Source organism: Rattus norvegicus, chromosome 16 (assembly GCF_036323735.1).
Source record: "Rattus norvegicus strain BN/NHsdMcwi chromosome 16, GRCr8, whole genome shotgun sequence".
In the NCBI taxonomy this organism is placed as follows: Eukaryota; Metazoa; Chordata; class Mammalia; order Rodentia; family Muridae; genus Rattus; species Rattus norvegicus.
The window spans coordinates 3,479,621-3,500,124 of NC_086034.1; the positions used below are offsets into that span (position 1 = coordinate 3,479,621).

Below are 20,504 nucleotides of genomic sequence, written 5' to 3' on the forward strand. Positions count from 1 at the left end.
GGGTATTGTTTTGGTTTGTTTTTTTTTCTTCCTCTAGGGAGTTCTAAAAATTATCGAAAATTACTATCTTTTAGTCTTTGGTGTCTTGAATCCAGCCCCAACCCCCAACTCCTTTCCCTTGCCCTTGAAAAAAAAAGACTGACTTCAAAATGATTAATTCTGAAACCATTGGATCTGCCTGCTGCTAAAGGGTTTTTGAAGAAAGCTTAAATCTAAATCTTACCCCCTAAGCCTTATTCCCGAATATTTCCCTGTTGCTGAAGCACCAATAGGCACATCCTTGATGAAAATGCCTTTTTAAATGAGGGCCAGACACCATTGTTTAGTGAAAATTAGAACCAGCTTATTTCTCAGAACCAGCTAGAATCCTTCTGAGATCAGAGATAGATTGAGCTTGGGTTTTGTTTTCCTTTCCTCCCAGATCTGGGCATTGCTCTGAGCCATCAGGAATTGCACAGGTCAGTTGGGAACAGGAAGGCATTAAAGGAGAAGACAGGTCCACTCATTCGCTGTGGTTCCCCAAGAATTGGCATCAAGTGCCTATGTCTCCGAAAACATTCAAAGGGCTATGCCAGGCCATCACAGAGTACTCGGTCTGGTCTCCCTGCCTCCCCTGGGTAGAAAGTCAGGATTGTCTTCAAGGATTAGCTGAATAGATATGGCCATGAATGGCAGAGGCCACCCTGCAAAGTGTCCAGGAGAGATCCTCCTGAGCCCGGGACCCTATTCACAACTGGATGTGTGCATGTGTAGAGGCTGTTGAGGGGAAAGCCAGAGTCAACTCATTGATCAGCCCAGGTCCGTTCCCTCCCATTGAGGCCACTGAACTCTGTTGTCCACTTACATTTCTCTTGCACTATATGTAGATAACCATTATAGGTCATGAGGTAAGCACAATTAAACAGCAGCAGAGGGGCCCCATGCAGTAGGGTTCCCATAGCCTCGTGTTGTGCTTGGATGAGCTCCAGAAAAGCTTGATTTGATCCCAGCATTGTAATGTATCACAGACCCACTCCAGATCAAATTGCCACAAGGAAAAAGCATCGGTTGTTTCAGCAGACTCTCATTGGGTTAAGTTGTTCCTGGTCCCTTGGTAGGATGAAGCCACATCTCTGTCTTTGACTTCAATGCCTCGTGTGTGTCTGAAGTATGTTACAGAGAACTCCCTTAAAACATTCTCAGCTCTCTTCTCCTCAGGTCAAAAGCAGTCTGTTTCCAAGGAGGCAAAACCTGGTGTTACAAAAAAAAAAAGTCTTTTTGTTGTTGCTGTTGTTAATATCCAGTAGGAATGCTGCCTTAGCCTGGATACTTTCCTTCCCCTAGGCTGATGCCTCAAACCCAAGACTCAGGGAATCCATTTGAACCTAAGTATGTTCAAAGTCTCTGGGGGCCAACTCTTTTCTCTGTTAAATCATGCTTTTCTCTACTCCTTAGGAGGGCAAACTCCCAGATCCCGAAAGGGACTCTGGTGGACACACCGTAAACAGTTACCTCTCTAAGCATGAGTGGCACACCTACAGTTGCCTCCTGTCTCCAAGCATGAGTGGCACACCTACAGTTGCCTCCTGTCTCTAAGCATGAGTGGCACACCTACAGTTGCCTCCTGTCTCCAAGCATGAGTGGCACACCTACAGTTACCTCCTGTCTCCAAGCATGAGTGGCACACCTCCCGCATGTGCTGGCACTCTAGATTTGGAGATACGGACTTTATCCTTGAGCATGGATCATGCGTGTATGGTTTCTACCAACAGGAAAGTTGATATTGGCTCTTGAAAGAGACAGGAGGACACAGGGTCAAAGAATATTTGCAGAAGCAGAAATTTCCGAGTTATCTGATGGGAGTTCATGGCCTATCTTTTGTGACAAGTGCCTGTCTAACTTGGATGCTCTCTGTTGTATATAAGGGTTCCTAGAATAGGTGTTTCTAGTTGTCCCTGTTGGGCTTTTGGGGTGCCCCGCTTTTAAAAGGCTCTTGTGTTGAAAGCTTGGTCTCTAGCCATCAATGCTAGTGAGGAGTGGACTGTGACACAAGGGCTCTGCCTTCTTGTAATACAATGCCTTATTAGGAGGCAGTGCTGGGAAGTAGGGCTAGAACCTCTGAAGAAAGTAGGTCAGTTGCAGAGTGCCCTTAAAATACAAACCTTTTCTGTGATGTCCTGTTTGCATCTTGGGCCCCAGGAAGGGAACAACTCTGCTCTACTTGTCCCTTTGCCAGAAATGGTGCAGCCAAGAGACACACATTAAGACTGTGAGCCAACTTACTCTTTCCTCTTTTAAGATTATTTCTCTCTGGTATTTGTCACAACAGCAAAGAGTTTAGCATACTAGTTATAGACTAGCATATATGCTCTCAGCGTTTACTTTTGGCTTCCTTCAGTAGAGCAACTTGAAGAAAGCCGCTTCCCCAGTATGCCATCCTGCTTTTAGAAAAAAGCAGGGAACTGGGCGTGGTGGCATACTTCTGTAATCTGGACACTTGTGGGAGGTTGGACCAGAAGGATCCTGAGTTCCAGGACAGGCCTAGCCATATGTTTCACAAACAAAATAAAAATAAAATATGGACGAGAAGAATAGGAGGAGGAAAAGGTAATGTGTGCATGAGGATTGGGTCTGAGCCCTTTGCCAACTTTACTTCAGAGATCTGAAGCCCCAAATAGCAGTACCTACATATTGGCAGAACACACCAGAATAGTCAGCTTAGGGGACCAAACCCAGAACCTCTTGCAGACACCAAGACCTCTCACGTGCTATTTCTCCTTCCTTCCCTTCCTCCCATTCCTCTACCACCACCTCTTCCTCCTCCTCTTCCTCCTCCTCCTCCTCCTCTCCCTCCTCCTCTTCCTCCTCCTCTTCTTCCTCCTCTTCTCTCCCTCCCTCCCTCCCTCCTTCTCTCTTATTCAAATTGCACATCTGTGCTCTATTTTTAAACATTTATTCTTTAAGTGATAACGCATGTTTTACCAAGCCTCTTATTGGATTAGACATGTTTGAAATCCCCTCAACTTTAACCTCTTCATGACCGCCTTCAACGAAATGCATATCAGCCACCAGAGCAGAGCTAAGAGAAGTTTCCCAAGATGTTCCCAAGTCACGAGGCCAATTCATAGAGGTCAAGAGACCCCATCAGGGTCGCAGGGTTTCTGGAGATGCTGGTTGCTCTGAGAAGGAATCTGACAGTCACATTGTGCTGACTTTGTGGGTCTCAGAGTGACACTGCTTCCGGATGTCTCTAGGGTCCACACTCTTCATAATAACTTTCATGTGACCATTTTAGGCTGGAGTAATGAATTAGAATTCTTATATTCAACTTAGTACTGGAGTAGGGAATTTGGAATATCTTCCCTCATCTAATCCTCGTGGAACCCTTGAGAACCAGGTGCCAATAATCTCCCCAGTGATGCAAAGAACTGGAACTGTGCAGGCCCAGTTAGGGGGAGGGGAGGTAGAAGCGGGTCTCACACACCACCACTTGCATGCTCTTCTCTTCAAAGGAGCTGGTGCAAAGAAAGAAAACATTAGAAGGGGGTAAAGAGGAAGGGACAATGAGAGAGAAAGAGAAACAGAAGGGTTTCCTTCTGAATTTTACCACTCCTCAGTCTGTCTGTCTGGCTCCCACTGGCCCCTGCTGATCTGAGGCTTCCCTGTGCAGACTATAGAGTGTTGTATCCCTTCCTGCACCACAAGGTATTCCATCAGGACTTAGGGGTCTCCTGAGATGCTGGTACCTGCCTGCCTGCCCATGGCCGGCAGGGTTTTAATCTCAAGGTAACTGCTTGGAAGACTTCTCTCTAGTCAGTTTCCCTTCTTCTTTTCCATCACTTGATGTAATTAATTAAAAGACAGGCTTCTCTTGATCCTGATATCTCTCTCCCTGTCCCTGTCCCTCCTCTCCCCCCACTCTTTCTCCCTCCCTTGATCCCTCCCTGCCTGCACCCCTCCCTGCTCCTCATAATTAAAAGTCCTTTCAAGCTGTCTTCACCTTATCATTTCAAATGAATGAAAGAAAAAAAAAAGCCCAGCTTCCTGCCCTTGTGTCCTCTCTGATTCTGAACTTCAAACTGGATGAAAAGCCCTTTTCACTGGCTTTGTGCTTCGTCCCTTCATAACTGTGTTCAAGTCACACTCATGCCGCCAAGGATCTGCATTGTTCTGCAAATTAGTCTGCACTTTCCTGGGCTTCAGACACACAGACACGGACAGACAGCGAACAGAGAACTGTATGTGAAGCTGAACTGAACTCCCTTCCCGTGTACTTGAGTCCATCTCCAGAAGACGCAGATTTGTTGGTTGTTTTTGTTTGTTTGTTTTGTTTTGCTTTTCTACAGTAAGCTAAATTTCAAAAAAATGTAATTAAAAAGCATATTGAATAACTCATAAACTTCACACTCAGAAGTAACTGTCATTAAGACTTGCAGTTTCCTACGTTCCATGGTCTGTGCACATCTGAGTGAGTATATGACCCACGGAAGGAAGAACATGGGTCTCTCTTAACGCTTTACGCATTTGTATCGTGTGTGTCTGCTGAGTCCCTGAAAGCCATCAGAAGCCATTTTCATCATTTTCCTTTGTTTGCGATTTTACTTTGCTCCTAGTTTGTACTTTTATAATCATACTTTAATGAACACTTGAATATGAAGCCTTTTAAAATTATGTTCCTTACAATTACTGCCCTAAAATTGAATTCCTGACCAGGGTTGTTGATTGAGGATTTTGGAGAACTGAGAAATAGCTCTCTCCTACAAATCATTGTCATTTGCTAATGCTTAACCGACCAGCAACAGCTAAACAGTGACTCTATACTAAACAGACACCATTAACTGCTGTGTCCAGACACTACCATAGGTTCTTCCAATGCTCAGAGAACTGAGAAAGCCAATAGACGAGGGAGATTTTTGTGCAGGTGTAGGAAAGCAAGTATTAATTGAGCATGTACTATGTTCCTAGTACTGCTCTGGACTCTGAGGATGCTACAGTGAGCAAAACAAACAAAACTCCTAACCTGAGGGAGTTTGTCTTCTAGTAATGGGGACAAAAGAGAGAGAGAGAACATAAATGTGAAACATGAGATATGGAGTAAGGGTTGGTATAGTGAGGAAAAAAATAATGCTATTATCTGAAGAACTTCAGGGTGGAAGCGCCCTGAAAGAGATATATTGAAAGAAATTTTATAATAAATAAAGGGTGCTCCGTGTGGAGCACTGTGTGGAGTGGGAGCACCCATGTGGAGCACGCTTCAGGGAGGGAGCACTCAGTGAATGCACTGAGACAGAAGTCTGTTCTTCCAGCTACTCCCAGAGTGCAGTTACGGAATTGACAAGGTGGGGGAGCCAGAACCCTACAACACCATTGTTTAAATGAGGGGTGTGTGTGTGTGTGTGTGTGTGTGTGTGTGTGTGTTAATGCACACAACAACCTAAATGCTACTATCTTACCTCTATCCTAATGTGGTAATTAGAAAATGCCTCTTGTACACAACCAGCCAAGTCGAGCTGTGTAAAGAGGTTACACGTTCAGAGAAGAAGGAAAGTTATCACCCCAGAAAACAATGAGAACTCCCAAGAATGACAGCCCAGAAGGCCAAAATACCGGGCTGTGTGTCCGTGTCCAGAAACCCCCGATGAACTGCCCGTCTTGTGGCTGCTTACTTCCTCTTTCTCTTGGGCAACCACTCCTAGAATTACAAACACAGCTTGCTGGCTGACCATCTCTGCCTTCTGCCTTCTTGTGCTGGAGTAAGAGGGAGATACAGAGGTCATAAAACCAAGCAATGTCTCTTGTCAGGCTTCCTGGGCTTTTTGGCCCTGAGGCTGGGTTTTTTTTAAAGTTTCAATGAGGGGCTGGAAGGGTGGCTCAGTGGTTAAGAGCACATAGTGCCCTTCCTGGGGACCTGAGTTCACTTCCCAGCATCTACATCAGGTAGCTTATAACTGTCTGTAAACCCCAGCTCCAGGAGGAATCTCACACGTCTGACCTCTGTGGGTACTTAAGACACATGTGCACCGCCTCACATACATACACATAATTAAAATAATAGAAACACATCTTATTTCAATGAAACAGGAGGGTTCACCTCACCAGGAAGGTCCTGGCAGACATGGAAAGTTCAGGAACCTAGAGAGCAGGGTTCTAGCCCAGTTCTGATCCCAGCATTCTGTGAAACTTGGACAGTGCCTTTTCCTTGTCTTGGGGGCTCTATGCCTGTCTCTAGGCAGAGATAGAGAACTCACCAAGCTCCCAGATCCTCAGAGCCTTGGTGGTCTGAGATTGTGTGCACACTTATGACACGTGGGACACCTGAGAGATGACGGTGACTTTGAAGGTGCCCAGGCAAGGGGCAGTGTTTGCTTTCATGGAGACTCCATTTGAGTAGGAAGAGATACAACATCCCACAGCCCAGCCAACATTTCTTAAACAAACACTATGCCAGGCACAGAGACATCTTCTTGTTTAATTTATTGGAGTTCTGGTGGAAATTGAAAGATGTGCTATCATCACTGGGCTCTGTTTGCAGATGGGTAGAGTCAGTCATGGTGCTGTCGAGCCAGTGCGCTGATTCAGCTGCTCTGTACGGCTTCTGTCCTCTCTTCACCCATCCCTTTCTTTCTTCCCTATGGGAATTCATTTGCATCTTCCTTACAGCCAGTCTTTGAGGTGTCTAGATTTCAATGATAGCAGGGAGTAGGGAAGGATTCAAAGCTTAACCCTATGGCAAATGTAATCGGGACTCATCTCCACTTGCTAATTGGATGAGAGTGAGCAGATCAACTTGCCTTCCTATAGAATGGGTCTATTGTTTGCTACCTGACTCACAGGGGAGTGTTATTTGAAACACTTGCTGCAGGACATGATTCCTAACAACCATGAGGGCTCTGCAGCTGTGTGGGGTGTTGACTTAGTTCTAAAATGTGATGGTGGAGCTGCCAATTGCTTCTACAAAATGTGATGCTGTGCTTGTAGGATGATGAACCCAGCCTCTACTGAGCCTCTCAACAAAAGCCGAAGTCCACTTGACTGTTCTCTGACCAAGGGAGAATTTGAGTATGACCATTTATAAATAGACCCATGTATTCTGGTTTGGAGGTGCCAGTATCATAAGTGAAGCAAAGAACACACATTGTTTTTTTTTTAAGAACCCAGATTAGTATTGTCTTTTTCCTTCTGGGAAAAGGATGTTCATCTCTCCCACCCCCGATCATATGTGTCCAGGCAGTAAGAGGTTTATTGGGCCAAGGCCTTCTGAGGCTGTTTGAGCTGATATTTGGCTTGCAGGAAGAGCCTCAAGTCCCTAAGCTTTCCAGTGATGCAACCCTTGGTGAGGCAGGGGAGCAAAGAGTTGTTGTTTTGGAGAGTGAAGTGATATTGCTAAGGGTTTGTTTTTATGAAGCTGGGACACTGAAGTGTTGCCGATTCATCTTAATAGCAGCTACTATGAGCAAATGTCCCAGTTGTCTCTTTGTGCTTTTGGCAAGTCTAGATACGAAATGGAGTGGAATGGACCCAGCCAAAGCCGCTAGCCCAATGTTTAGGAGTCTGAACCTTCCCTGCTTTACATACATGGTTTAGAATTGCTTCGAGAACCATCCAAGCTGCAGGTGGACACATCGCTCTGGCCAGAGACAAAGAGGGCTCCGTCATCAAGCTTTCTGTTTCTAGAACAACTTGCTTAGACTTGCAAGAAATTAACCATTCTTTACACTATGGTAGTTGGTTCCTCAAAGTCAGTTACCAGTTCTGTATCATGGGTGCTATTGCTGTGTAAAGGAACTTTCTTTTGACACAGGAGGAGCCTTCAGCTTGTCACACACATGATAAAGATTCTCATAGGACACAATGACAACAGCTCCTGAGTCAAGACTGGAATGAGACCCTGCTAAACCCAAGGCCTTAGATGTTGGAATACAAATTATGTTCAGTGCTGTAACATGTGCTAACTCCTATTAGATATGGATACATTCTCATGGCTTAATTTGGCATATTGAATCCATTCTTCAGATTCTCTTTGGGGACAGGAAAGGAAATACAGAACTCCATTATGATTTTTCTTTTGTTTCTTTAGAATGGGACATGATTTTTTATTGTTAGCCGGTGGAAACCGAAGAATCACGGCCAACTATGGCTCACGCCCACAGGAGGAAAGTATCAGGCGATGGCTGAGAATGTAGTCTTTGAAATGAACCAGAATATCTACGTTTTGAAATTTCTTTCCACTTTAAAAAGAAAGAAAACCAAGACCATGCTGTTGAGAAAACTAATGTTCTGACCAAAAACCAAGAGTAGAGGAAGCAGAAAGCTACAGTTTCTCTGAGGGTCACAACTCCATAAGCTCAGAAGAAGTCAGCCAGGAGCAGACAGAGTGGCCTACTGACCTTGGTCTTTGCTTCTTCCAATGAAAGGGCCCAAGGCTGGCTCTAAGCCCAGCATTCCACACTCCTGAACCAGGTCATTCACTTAAGCATCACCTCAGGCACATCCTATCATTTTGTTCCTACTCCTGGTGTTGAATCCACCAAAAGAAAATCAAGTTTGGAAACAGGGTTTCCTCTTTTGGCCCCAGACAGTTGCATCCTGAAAACCACTATTGCATATTTTAAATTGCTTGGGTCGGAAGCAATTATCCCTCTCCTTTTCTTTGATCAGCATCTCATGTAGTTTGGCGGTCAGTCACCCTTAATGCACTGGAATCTATCGAACTGGATGGCTCTGTCTGGGCTTGGAGGTTACTGTACCACTTGAATTATAGGTGCACAATTATTTGAATGGGATCGTTGTATTCATAATTATAATTTACCCTTTGTTTCAGCAGAGATCCTTGGTAGATTTTATGAGTTAGGGATCCTCTTGGGTGAATCTACAAGGAGGAAGCAGGTGTCTCTTCATGCCTGGAAGTAAGGAGAGCAGTCACATAGGACTTTGTATCTATACCTGCTCTTTGGCTTCGGAGAAAAGAATCCCAAAGTATCCTCATATTTCCATATGAAAATGGGACTTAGCAAAGACAAAAACAGTTTCTTTGCACTATGGGCAGACTCAAATTATTTTTGAAGGTTCCCTGGAACCAAGGTAAGATTTAAAACAAAACAACAAACAAACAAACCATTCATCATCTTTTAGCCTGCTGATCGATTTGTGAACCATGATCCTCACCTAGAAATGTCTGAAGTAGAGTCTTGGTTCTCAGTTGCATTTTTAGCCAGTTATTGTACTTTATTTAAAGTCAATCTCAAAGAAAGCAAAGGACAGCAGAAGTTTCATTTTGGTAGGATATAACATTATTTTGAAATGTTGGTGGCATGCTAGGATGGCAGCCCTTTCACACTGGGTGAAACGCAAAAGAATTAAAATGATTCTAGAACGAAGCAAACAAAAAGCACCATGCATTCACTTGGGGCAGAGTTGGTACAAAATCATGCCAGTCTTCAGACCCACAGTCTTTATGATGAAGAAAGCTTTACACCCTCTGAGAGGCATTCCCGGGGAGGAAGTATGAGAATTTGAGCAGGAGATGGGGTGGGGGAGATGTTAAGCACAGTGGTTTTTAGTTTAGGTTCTCAGGGCTTCTACATGGTGCCTCATTTATAGACATAAAGAACAGCTGCAGTCAGAACTGAATCAAAGTTCAGTGATTTCTGCTTGTCCGCACACCCACCAGAGAAGCTCAGGACTTCTGATTCCACTTCTAGATCTCTTAATCACCACCAGGATACTCCAAGTTACAGCAATTTCCTTAAAAAAGAGCACATCTTGAGCCTAGCTATGGAAGAGCCTGGTTTTGTGGAGAGGGCTATTCCTGGTCAGAGAAGCCTCAGAGTCGAGCTGATTCTGTATATGCTTGCAATTAGAAACAGACCAACTTCGGGAGAGTTTCTATGGAGGAAGCTGGAAAGAGCTAGGTGGTTTAGAGAGAAAGGGGTTGGCCCTGCCCAGCAACTGAGCCACTTCTAGCTGATGCACAGGACAATAGGGAATCTCTCTGCTCTCTCAAGGAAGTGTGATGTGAAAACTGTCAGCACAGAGCAAGCTTGGAACCAGAATTTTCAACTAATGATAAAATGTCTCCTGAGATAGGAGGGTCATTTCAGCTCATGAGAGCTTGCTGAGTCTTAAGACACCGCCCAGGGCATGTCCTCATCATGTATAAACTTTATAGAAGTCAGTTGGGTATGGCTTGGCTCTTTCGTTAAGGCATCTCCACCCAGCCACCCCAAGAATAAAATAATAGCTTCCTTTTGTTACGCGGTTGTAAGATGTGGGTATCTGAAGGATTTTCCTCTGTAGCACAAATGTCAAATAAAGTGTTCTATAAAGTCTGAGAGTCACAGAGAACCTTGGCCCATTAACCTTAAAATGCCAGAGAACTAAAGACCTAGTTTATTAACAGTTTCCAACTCCTGTCTGCTCCTGAATAGTCATTATGGTACATTATTCTTTAATGGAATTTTTTCCAAAAATAGTAAAGGGGAGACCCCAATGTACCACTTGATTTTGTGTGTTTCTCTTTGTTGTTGTTTTGTAGTATAATGTCCCCAGGCACATGCTGCTTCTGAGCTGTAATTACACTTTTAACCCAGCCCTTTATGTCTGGGTCCTTAATGCCCAAGCTCCTATATAATTACCATGTTGACTGTGTGGGAATGAGACAAATATTTCTTGCATGACTTTACCCTATGCATTTCTATAGTACTGTCCTCGGGAACTTCCTGAGTTTGGAGCTGTTGTACTCTCAACTTGCAAAGACCCAGCAAAGAGAGATTCCTAATCTCTGGCCCACAGTGCTGAATTCCGATGGACAACAGTGACTTGATCCAGCTGAGGTCCCCTGAGCTCTTAGGGGAGGATTTGAATTTGGCACTGGAACCTTGGTTCAGAGCCTGACATGGACGTGGGGACATTTCCTTTTCTAGCCAGCTGTGTTCATATCTCCAATCATGCCTCTCCTTACAGTTTGGAAGTATGAATTCTTTAGTATTTGAAAGGGGCCAGATTTCTAACTGAGACCTCCTGGAGGAAGTCGCTGTATTTTACTAAACTAGAAAAACACTTGTGATGCTGGTTGCTAAGAAACGTCAAAATTTGGAGGTGGGTGGGGGGAGGAGAAAAGGGTAGGACGGTGGCCAGTTAGTCAGGGGCTAGTTAGGAGGCTCCATTTGACTCTGGATTGTCTTACATCCCTAAAACAGAAGATACCAGAAGCCTGAGTCCCTGAAAGTTAAGCTTCTCCATCTCTCCCCAAAATCTAAATCCTGTCCTCTTCAGAACGAAAATGTTTACCATAGCATTTCATAATTCAAGAGACGGTCCCTGTCTCTTCATTGTTTTATGCTTGGTATGAACAAATCATTGTGATTTTATGTATCATTTCTTGACATGCATTAAATACTCACATCTTAAAAGAGAGAATAAAGGATAAAACATAATCTTGAACTCTAAGTACCTGGCAATGATCATCAGTGTTCTCTCCTCATACTGTGGATCCTTGTCCTATGTGGCTGAAAAATTCACATCTACACTTGACGTTGTGTGATATGAGCAGCTTACTTTATAACCCAGGTTTATTTTCTCCCTATTGAACTCTAGGCTATGTTTTCCATCTCGGAGGGTTGATAAGTATTCCATTACAGCGATAGTGAGTGTTCAATCATTTGTTAAAACAAATTCTGAGCAAGTAACACTGAAACCTCTCTTTGATTGACACTGTGACACCCCTTTGTCTACTGTCCCTGCCCTGAGTACCTGTCCAGCTTTTTCTCCACGAGGAGACAGTTGGAATGCACGTGCGTGCACGCACACACACACACACACACACACACACACACACACACACACACTCCTGGTGTCCATAGTTTGAATATAAATTAACAACCCCAAATAGCCATTGAGAACATTTGTACCAGTTCACAGTTCTGCCAGTGATAGATTAAATATATTTCCACATATATTTTTGTCTAAATTGAACTGTTCCCAGAAATTGACCTCTAAATATCTCAGACAATTGTCACTTTTATACAGTAATGTAGATCCAATTTTGAACCATGTCCAAGTTATTAAATTGATAACTTATGAAATTTGGAATAAAAGTGTCCATCACTTAGGTGCCAATTTTCTCTATGATAGATAAGGATCCGGTCACTTTGTTTTTCTGATAAGTTCGGTAAGGACTGGCATAGACACAGGGTGCCAGGATTTCATCTAGACAAGCTCATATGGTCTTTCTTTTCTCTTAACTATTTTGAGAAAGAAGGACTGAGGGATGGATTTACAGTGACTGAAAAGTTTACCTTTGGAAGATTAGCTGAGGAATACTGTCACCTCTACAGAGATGATCAGAAGGGCTGGCACTGACGTCCCAGAATGCACATACGATTAATTATATCCGGCCTTTGAAAACTTGGCTTTTCAAAATGGGATTCCTCAAAATTGTAGAGGTTAGTGAAGCAATATCAGATATAATCACGGTTGAGAAACACACCAACTGGTGGAATTATACACCCAAATCTAGTTGAGATGAGTGCAAGCAAAGTACTTAGTTAAAAACATAGTTTATATTTCCTATTAAAATTCCTATGTGTATGTATGTGTGTGTGAGTGTGTGTGAGTGTGTGTGTGGGGGGGAACTGGCAGTCAGAATAAAAGCTTTAGTGAGCTATACTTAGTGAGTATTTAGCATTGCACAACAGATGCTTAAAAGAACATAACCTCTGGATCTTACTAGTACATTAACTGTCTTTATGTAGTGCTCACTGAGGACATGTGTACAGACTCAGGTTCAGACTGTATTCTAGGAATTATTTCTTAAGATGAGTTCCTCTGACCTAATAGTGACCTCGTATGTGTTAGAGTACACACAGTACTAATGGAGAGGGTGTGGCTAGTGGAGAGGTCTACAAGCGATGAGGTTAGGGCAGCGGTACATAAAACAACTGTGTTCAAACATCCAATATATATATATATATATATATATATATATATATATATATATATATATAATAGTCTTCCCCTAAACTGATAAAGGCAGGAGTGGGGCAGCTGCTTTCAAATGAAGCTACAAAATTCCAGGTAAGTGCAAGACCAGGAGACATCATGTTTAAGTTGTTTAATCATTGTCTCCTGAGGTGCTTAGTTTCCCATTGCTATGGAAATGTGTAAGGACTAGGTCACCATCCAGGGGCCATTACAAATAGAAATCACACCTGGAGGAAAGTTAGTGCTGTGTTTCTTTCCCCAGGACATATATAGTGGGTGGCTTTATATGCACAAGACCTCCCCATGGGTGAACTAGGCTTTGTCAGAACTCAAAGGTCTTTCACAGAGAAGTTTTATCTTGACTAATGAAGCCATTACTCCTAATAGTTTGGATAACCACAACCTATCCTGGTGGTTGATGAAAGAGAAGGCGATTGGCTACACCCTGCTTACCAGTTGGGTGATACCTTCCTGATCTTGTCCCTCCCAAGTGAGCCTATCAGATACTAGTGTATCCCAGTAATGAGAGCTTTGCCACCTCAGAACCTCCATCCCTTGTGTGCCCCCGAATGCCTCTCTTTCCAGCCCTTTGCTCTCTTACTTCTGCTCTGTTCTTTCTGAACTCAGCCCTACAGATGTCTTTAACAAGTACAATTCCTCTCATTAGAAAGTAAGAAAGCCTCTTCCAAGTGACCCAAAAGTGAAAAAGAACATGAGAAGGAATCTTCTAGCTAATGAAATAGTAATGGCCACCACATGAATCAGGAGCTTCTCGGCTTAAGTTATATTAGGGAAACGTAGCTGCGGGACACTTGCTCGCCTACAAGATGATTGAAGATGAAAGGGTTTGAAGACCGCTCATGTAAGCACAGTCCGGGGAAAGAGGTATAGCCTGGATGTTGAATTTGGTGATATCTTTCCAAGTTTAAAATGTTTATATTCTATTCCAGGGATATCACTTGAATCTCTCTTTTCCTAACGCATTATGAAAACAGCTGTGGTATGTTGAAGCATCCATCCTTGTTGAGAACAAACTCATGTCAGAAGGCAGGCTGTTCCCTTGGCAAAGTATTCTTTAAAGCATTACTGGCAAAAGGAAAGCTGAAAAATCACCCAAATGTCCACAAGTGATAGATTCTGTCAGTGTTTACTGTATATCCACTGTAAAGCAGCCAACAGCGTAGGGCTTTTGAGTAATCTCTTTAATTAAAATTAATTTTGCTGGCCTTTTTCCACAGTCTCCATACTGATGCATCAAGATGGGACTAGCAAGATATAGTGGACATTTGTTTTAATCAATTATTGGATCAATTTATAATGTGTATGGTATAAAATGTGTGTGCACATGTATGTGGGCATACATACATGCAGAGGCCAGGAGACGCTGTCAGGTGCCCTGCTGTATAGCTCTGTGCCTTCTACTCTTGAGACAATTCCTCTTACCAAACCAAAACTCTCTGTTTTCAGTTAGGCTGGCTGGTCAGCAGGCCCCCCAGGATCCTCTTGTTTCTGTCTCCCTGTGCTGGTGTTACAGGTGCACACAAGGTGTGCCTGGCATACATGGCTGCTGGACTCTGAATTTGGATTGTCCAGCTTATCTAGCAAGTGAGCCATCTCTGAAATAAGTTTTTTCCTTGATACTTTATTTTACAGAGTGTGAATGTGTCTGCTTACTTGCATTATCGAAACATTTCTAGAAACATTACTAAGAAACCTGAGTATCAGAAGTATCGGGATATCGGTGTTTTCTCTCTTTTAATCAGCTTTTGATCTTGCTTAGTTTTATTACTTGCCTATGTGACTTGCATAGTATAAAAACTTATGAGTATTAAAAAAAGAAGACAATTATAAAACTAAATCAAGAATGCACTAAGAGAACTAAGCCTCCTAAATGAATGGAAAAGGAAAATTCTTTAACCTGCGTGTAGTCACCCAAATTAAAGTGATTGGATGTTTAATACTGTCCAGACTGTGGGGATGGGATCAGAATTCATAGTAGTAAATGCTCAGGACACACTGCTGTGCCCTCGGGTGGGCCGATGGTATTACAGGCTTTAGGCAGGGTGGACTCGTCCCTACTTGGAGAGCAGTAGGAGAACAGACAGAAACTGTGCACAGCTAACAGAGAAGAGTCCTTGGCTTAGTCCTGATTTTGTTAGTGATGAATTTCTTCACCATCTGGAAACCACAGCCCCTCCTCTAAGTGAACCTAGAGTTTCTCACTAAAACAAAATGTAGCCAAGCATTAAAGTTAATGACCCTCTATTCTAGGAAGCCCTTGGTGGTAGAAAGGATTTGAGAACTTAAAATGCTCTAGAATCTTCAAGAAGACCACTCCCACACTCCACTCAGCTTTCCCTAGATCTGTAAGCATACATGTATCACGTATGTACTTGAATCTCTATTTTTGTGTGGGTCCAAGCTTTAAGCTTGGGCTATATCATTTGCAGGGCTATAGAAAGCCAGAATTGGGGTTGGGGGTTAAAAGGCAACTAAGAGAACATTCCTTAAGGTACCCATTTGATATGCTAATAAGGAAAGTGACCATGATGGGGGGTGGGGGGATTGGCCTTCCATTTCATCTTTTTAATTGGATTTCTGTCAAAGTCATGGGCCTGGGGTTGGCCTCTAGTTTGGAGTGGTAAGAAACAGAGGAGGAGATGTGAGGTAACAGATGAGACAGGACGTTTGTGTCCTAGAGGAATATGTCAGCTAGGAGAAGCCTGTGAGACCTGCAAGTGATGATCTGTCTCGTTTGATCTTCTGTGAGGGGCTGTGAAGATCCATCCTGAGTGGAGTAAGGGACTCGGACTCTCCTCCACCTAGGACCAAATCAGTCCTGGTCAGCGTGGGTTTGTAGTGTGCCATATAAAGCCACCAAGGATATCCCAGTTCAAACAGAAAGAAGGAACTCCTAGCCAGCTAGCCACCATGGGAAGATAAATGCCTCAGGGGAGGCTTTGGAGACCCGGTGTTTGGGACACTTGCTGTGAACTCTCTCTTCCCATTTGTTTTCTGACTGATTGGAAAATGGATGTTTGCATTTCTTGTTCTCACCTTACCCAAGTTGGAGACCAGCTGGGAGAGTGATTTGTTCCTTGTCCAGGGCGCTGGCTATGCACGTCTCCCTCCAAGTCAGTCCTCCCCTTCCTCCTCCCCCCTCCTCCCCCTCCCCTCCTCTCTCCTGGCTTCCTGGTTCTCTTGGCTCTGCCAAGCTGCACCCCAGCCCCCATCTCGTCAGCCCCTCTCCCTGGCTCAGACTATACACTCCTACTACACGCGTGCCCTGCCTTGCTCACAGTGTCCTCCCCCTGGTGTTGCCATTACTTGGTTCTGAGGAGTTGAAGTGCAGAGTTGGTCCTGGCTTTTGCCTTTCCGCCCCAGCCACTTTCAGAACTGGGAGCAGATCCGGATGGCGTCTCCCTGTTCAACACAAGCATTGGAGCCTCTGTGGAAGTATGACACAGCAGCGGTTGGTTCTTTCGGAAACGTTCATGGTCCCTGGTCTGCTATGAATGTCTAGTCTCTACCCTCAGTAACCCAGACCGTGCAGCTGCTTCACTCTTTCGTTCCGATAATAGATTTCCAAGTATCCATCATCTTGAGGACCCCCTTCTCTGTATCTTCAGAGCACAAGGCAGGACTTTCCTTAGATGATTTCTCAGAGGTGGGCGCTATAATTTAAAGTAGTGCGTTTTAAAGTAAATATGTAACCATTAGAGGGCCCTGTCCTCTCTGTGACTTCTGTTAAGTCTCCGAGGGCTCCTGTCCCTTTCTCTAGATCTCCCTCATCTATCTCATTTATCTAAGAATATCGGGTCCCTTCCTAAGCTGTGGCTGATCACTCAGCCTCCGAGCTCCTATCATTGCTTGTCTGGTGACCTGGCCACTTCCGCTGTGCCAGGCCCTAAGGGCATTCTTTGGCTTTCATCTCTGGGTGGAGATGATCTGCTGGGGCGGATCTCAGCCAGTGAGGGCAAATATTTGTTGGGCTTATGCACTAAATGAAGAGCTCAGCCTTCCTCATCACCACACATTTAATCTAAATCATAAAACGTACACACACCAGAATCATTTTCTTCTTTCTTCTTTCCTCTTACCACCTCTCCTCTCCCCTTCCCCCATCCCTCATCCGATTCCTTGATTTTCCCTTCCTCCCTTGGTGGCTTTTGTGCCCTCTTTCTTCCTCCTCCTCTCCCTCTCTCGTCTTCCCTCCATCCATCTGTTTATCTTTCATTCTCTCTCTCCTCCTGTCCTCCTTTCCAACTAATTTTTTTTTAATCTTCAGGGTTTTTTTTTTAATGATATTTGATCTCCCATTCTGCTTTGTAGAGAAGCTCAAAACAGACGGTGCCCAGAACCCCTCGCAGTTCGGTGGAAGCATCCCCGGTTTTTCTGAGGCCCTCTATTGACTCTCTGGGTTGAAACAGTTTAGATTCCACATAAAATATGTGTTGTTTACCCAGGCTCTCCAGGCCCTGCATACTGTTACAGTCCTTGAGGAGCTTGTCAGTGACAAGTAAGATAAATGAATGAAGAGGACTTTACAAGTGTTTAAAAGCTAAGTATAGCATGTGCTGCCCACTACTTAATTCGACAGACCTGCGCTCAGCCTGGTGGCTTGATGGTGGAAACTTCTAGGGCCTCCCCCTCCCCCACACTCCACTGCAGGGACCGGTGCTCAGGATGCTAGGAATTCCTTGGTAGTCTGCAGTTGTTAGCACTTTAAGTTAGCCAGATCCAACCCTCTGGTGCTGGGTTGAAGCATTGAGGGGCAGTATGGATTGTAGAGGGTGACTTGTGCGTTTATACCAGAGCTTGTGAGCAACACACACTCCTTTGAACCTTGAGGGCTGCAGAGGATGACTTGTGAGTTTACAGTAGGGTTAGTCAGCAGCACAACACTCCTTTGAACCTCAGTCGAGACTTTGTGGATTTCATCCTTCTCACCAGGAACTTTAAACTCCTGTGAGCTGCTTCTCTTTTATGCTCTGACTGGAGTCTCTCCAGAGGCCTAGATCACTTCCAGACCAAACTTAATTTTCCCCCCTTTTTATGAGGGGAGCCAATTCACAAAGGTTCAAGCAGTAGGGCACAAGGATCCCATAAGAATGCCACAGACCCAGTTAGGTCAGCCCGAGTATCTCTGCCTCTGTTTCTTCCTCAGGTAAACCAGGATAAGAATAGCCTCTATGGGCTAGTAGTCAGTAATACACATTGTCACGAGGTCACATTGTCCTTATTAAAGTAGCCCCTCCACCCCAGCCTGGGTCACAAGGCTGCTGTGCCATGTGACTAGGATGACATAGGACAGCACCGTTTTCTGACACGGCAAGGGCCACGTAAGCAAAGTGATGAGTGTTGACTTTAGTGTGCGGATCCCTCTTAAAGTGCCCATGCTCTCCCTAACACCGTTGGGGAACACACCCTCCATACTATGGACAGAGTATAGGGTTCTCTCTGGCAATCACCTCCATCCTCAGGAAGCAATGCAGCAGGTAGCAGCGGGACAGATATGATGTTGGCTCGCCTCCTTACCAAGACCTTTCAGAGAATTCCCCAGCCTCCTAAGAGGGCGTTGGATGGCTGTTTGAGTGGATAATCTTCCTCTTACAACTCTAGCAAGAGAGGAAGACAAAAAAGAAAGAAGGGAAAACAGCCAAATACAAATACTGCTCTCTAAAGAGACCAGCAGAGTTGTTAGCACCTGTCTGCGATGCCCGCTCTGTGCTCAAGGCCTCATTTCCATGCTCGCCCATTCCCTTAGAGGCAGAAACCTCATGGAACTGGTTCACTGAGGGACTCACAGTGAATATCTGGTCGAAACAAGCTGCCTGCGTGCAGAGCAGACACTGCTTCTCCAGAGAATACAGCAGCTGTATCGTTCAAGACAGTGAGAAGCCTGCGGGATCTGTAGGAAGGAGACAAGCTCTGGGGTATATTAATCCTATACAAAAGGAAGGCTTGAGCTTGGGGAGGATCTAGTGAGACTTTATCTGGGATTTCTGAAAATTTCTGATAGAATTTGCTGCATGTCTTGGGAATTGATAACAGAAGCATGATAGCGGAATGTGGAAGTGAAAGTGGGAGGGAGAGAGGGTCAGCCAACACTCATGAACAGACGCCAAGATCCTGGCCCATTTCTTCAAAGATGTCACAGTTTGACATACACATACAGCTTTGGTTCTATCCTAAACTCCTCCCATTATACCCCAAACTGATAGGTTCTTCTGAGAGAGCAGGTGAGTGGTTCATTAAGATAGGCTTTTTCCACCTTTAATAAAGGAATAGAGAAAGAGCATCCACATAGCATATCTTAAGTGGCTTTCCTTGTTCAAAGTCAGGAGAAGAAGAGAGTGCCATGGCACCTGGCTATCTTGGTCTCCTTCTATACTCATAGCCAGGCCAACTTTCAACTCCTAGCTGCAAAGGAACCTGACACAGTGAGTCTGCCTTCAGTTGTGGGTGAAATCTCTCCTGCCTCTGGTTATCTAGTTAAACCTCCCCATTCCCTCCCATTTCTCTTCTCACGTGTTTATAGCTACACATTGTCATTCAGCTATGGCATCCTCTCCTAGTCCACCAAGGATTTTTATCTCCTTGAAAGCTCCTGGAGTAAAGTGTTCAGAAATGTTAGAGGAGGTACAGTATCGAGTGCCTTCGCACACACGATGTTCATTGATTTTAGTTAATGGATCAAGTTTCAGTTTTCCCGGTTGACTTTTGGCACTGGTACAAAGCCTTCCAAAGTCCCCTGCTCTTTCAAAGGCTAGGGGACAATTGGAAATGCATATCAGAAGATGTAGGTACTCCTTATTAATGATGAAATAATTGGACAGGTAGGCTCTCGGCCCACTTTACTGAGACATAGAACATTCCTTAAAGAAGAACAAGTTTATATGCTAGTAGCTCAAGAGCTGTCCCTTTATCCCTCTCTATCCAATCTCAAGAAAGACAGTACAACAACAACAACAACAACAACAAAACAGACCCGTCAGGGAGAGTGTAAATGCTAAATACTCCAATGGGTCATCACAGTCTCCCACTGCATACTTTACCTCATCTGTCCCAAAATACCCTCTGTTGTCCACATTCATGCACACATCCATTGCCATAGATAGACCACATTTGCTAGGTAAACTGTGTCGTCCTCCTTCACATGTATATTCATTTACATGGATGGCTTTTCAGTATGGGGAATGCAAGAATGAACCAGACATAGTACCTCCTTCAAGAGATCTTACTAGAGAGTAGAAGAAGCCAAGCCAACATACAGTTACTTGCCATTCTTTGGGGGTAAGCACTGTGATGGGCAGGAGGCTGGAAACTGACTGCTGAAGGATTCTGGGAGAGACTTTAGATAGAACACATGGTTCCTTGTGATGTGGGCTTCTGGAAGATATATCTAGAGGTGATGACATCGAAGCTAAGAGCCTAAGAACTCAAGGGTGTAGCTCACTTAAAGGGGCAGAGGACGAAGGACAGGGCTGGACCAGAGAACAGTGCTTCCAAAAGTGGAAGAGAAGGGAAAGAGAACAGAGGTT

General features: G+C 44.3%; 1 protein-coding gene and 1 long non-coding RNA gene across 31 annotated transcripts in view; one reads left to right on the forward strand and one right to left on the reverse strand.

The window, feature by feature from the left end:
* Window positions 1-20,504, forward strand: part of Erc2 (ELKS/RAB6-interacting/CAST family member 2) — an 860,860-nt gene that overhangs the window by 660,222 nt on the left and 180,134 nt on the right. The window lies entirely within an intron of this gene.
* Window positions 188-20,291, reverse strand: LOC120097388 (uncharacterized). Of its 2 annotated transcripts, none has more exons than XR_005494744.2 (3): window positions 18,432-20,291; window positions 16,288-16,408; window positions 188-1,230 (listed from the first exon to the last, which is right to left on the reverse strand). It is a non-coding gene; the product is annotated as an uncharacterized LOC120097388 (long non-coding RNA). The 2 variants fall into 2 exon arrangements; XR_005494743.2 differs by lacking the exon at window positions 188-1,230 and adding an exon at window positions 15,526-15,782 and having other exon boundaries at window positions 18,432-20,289.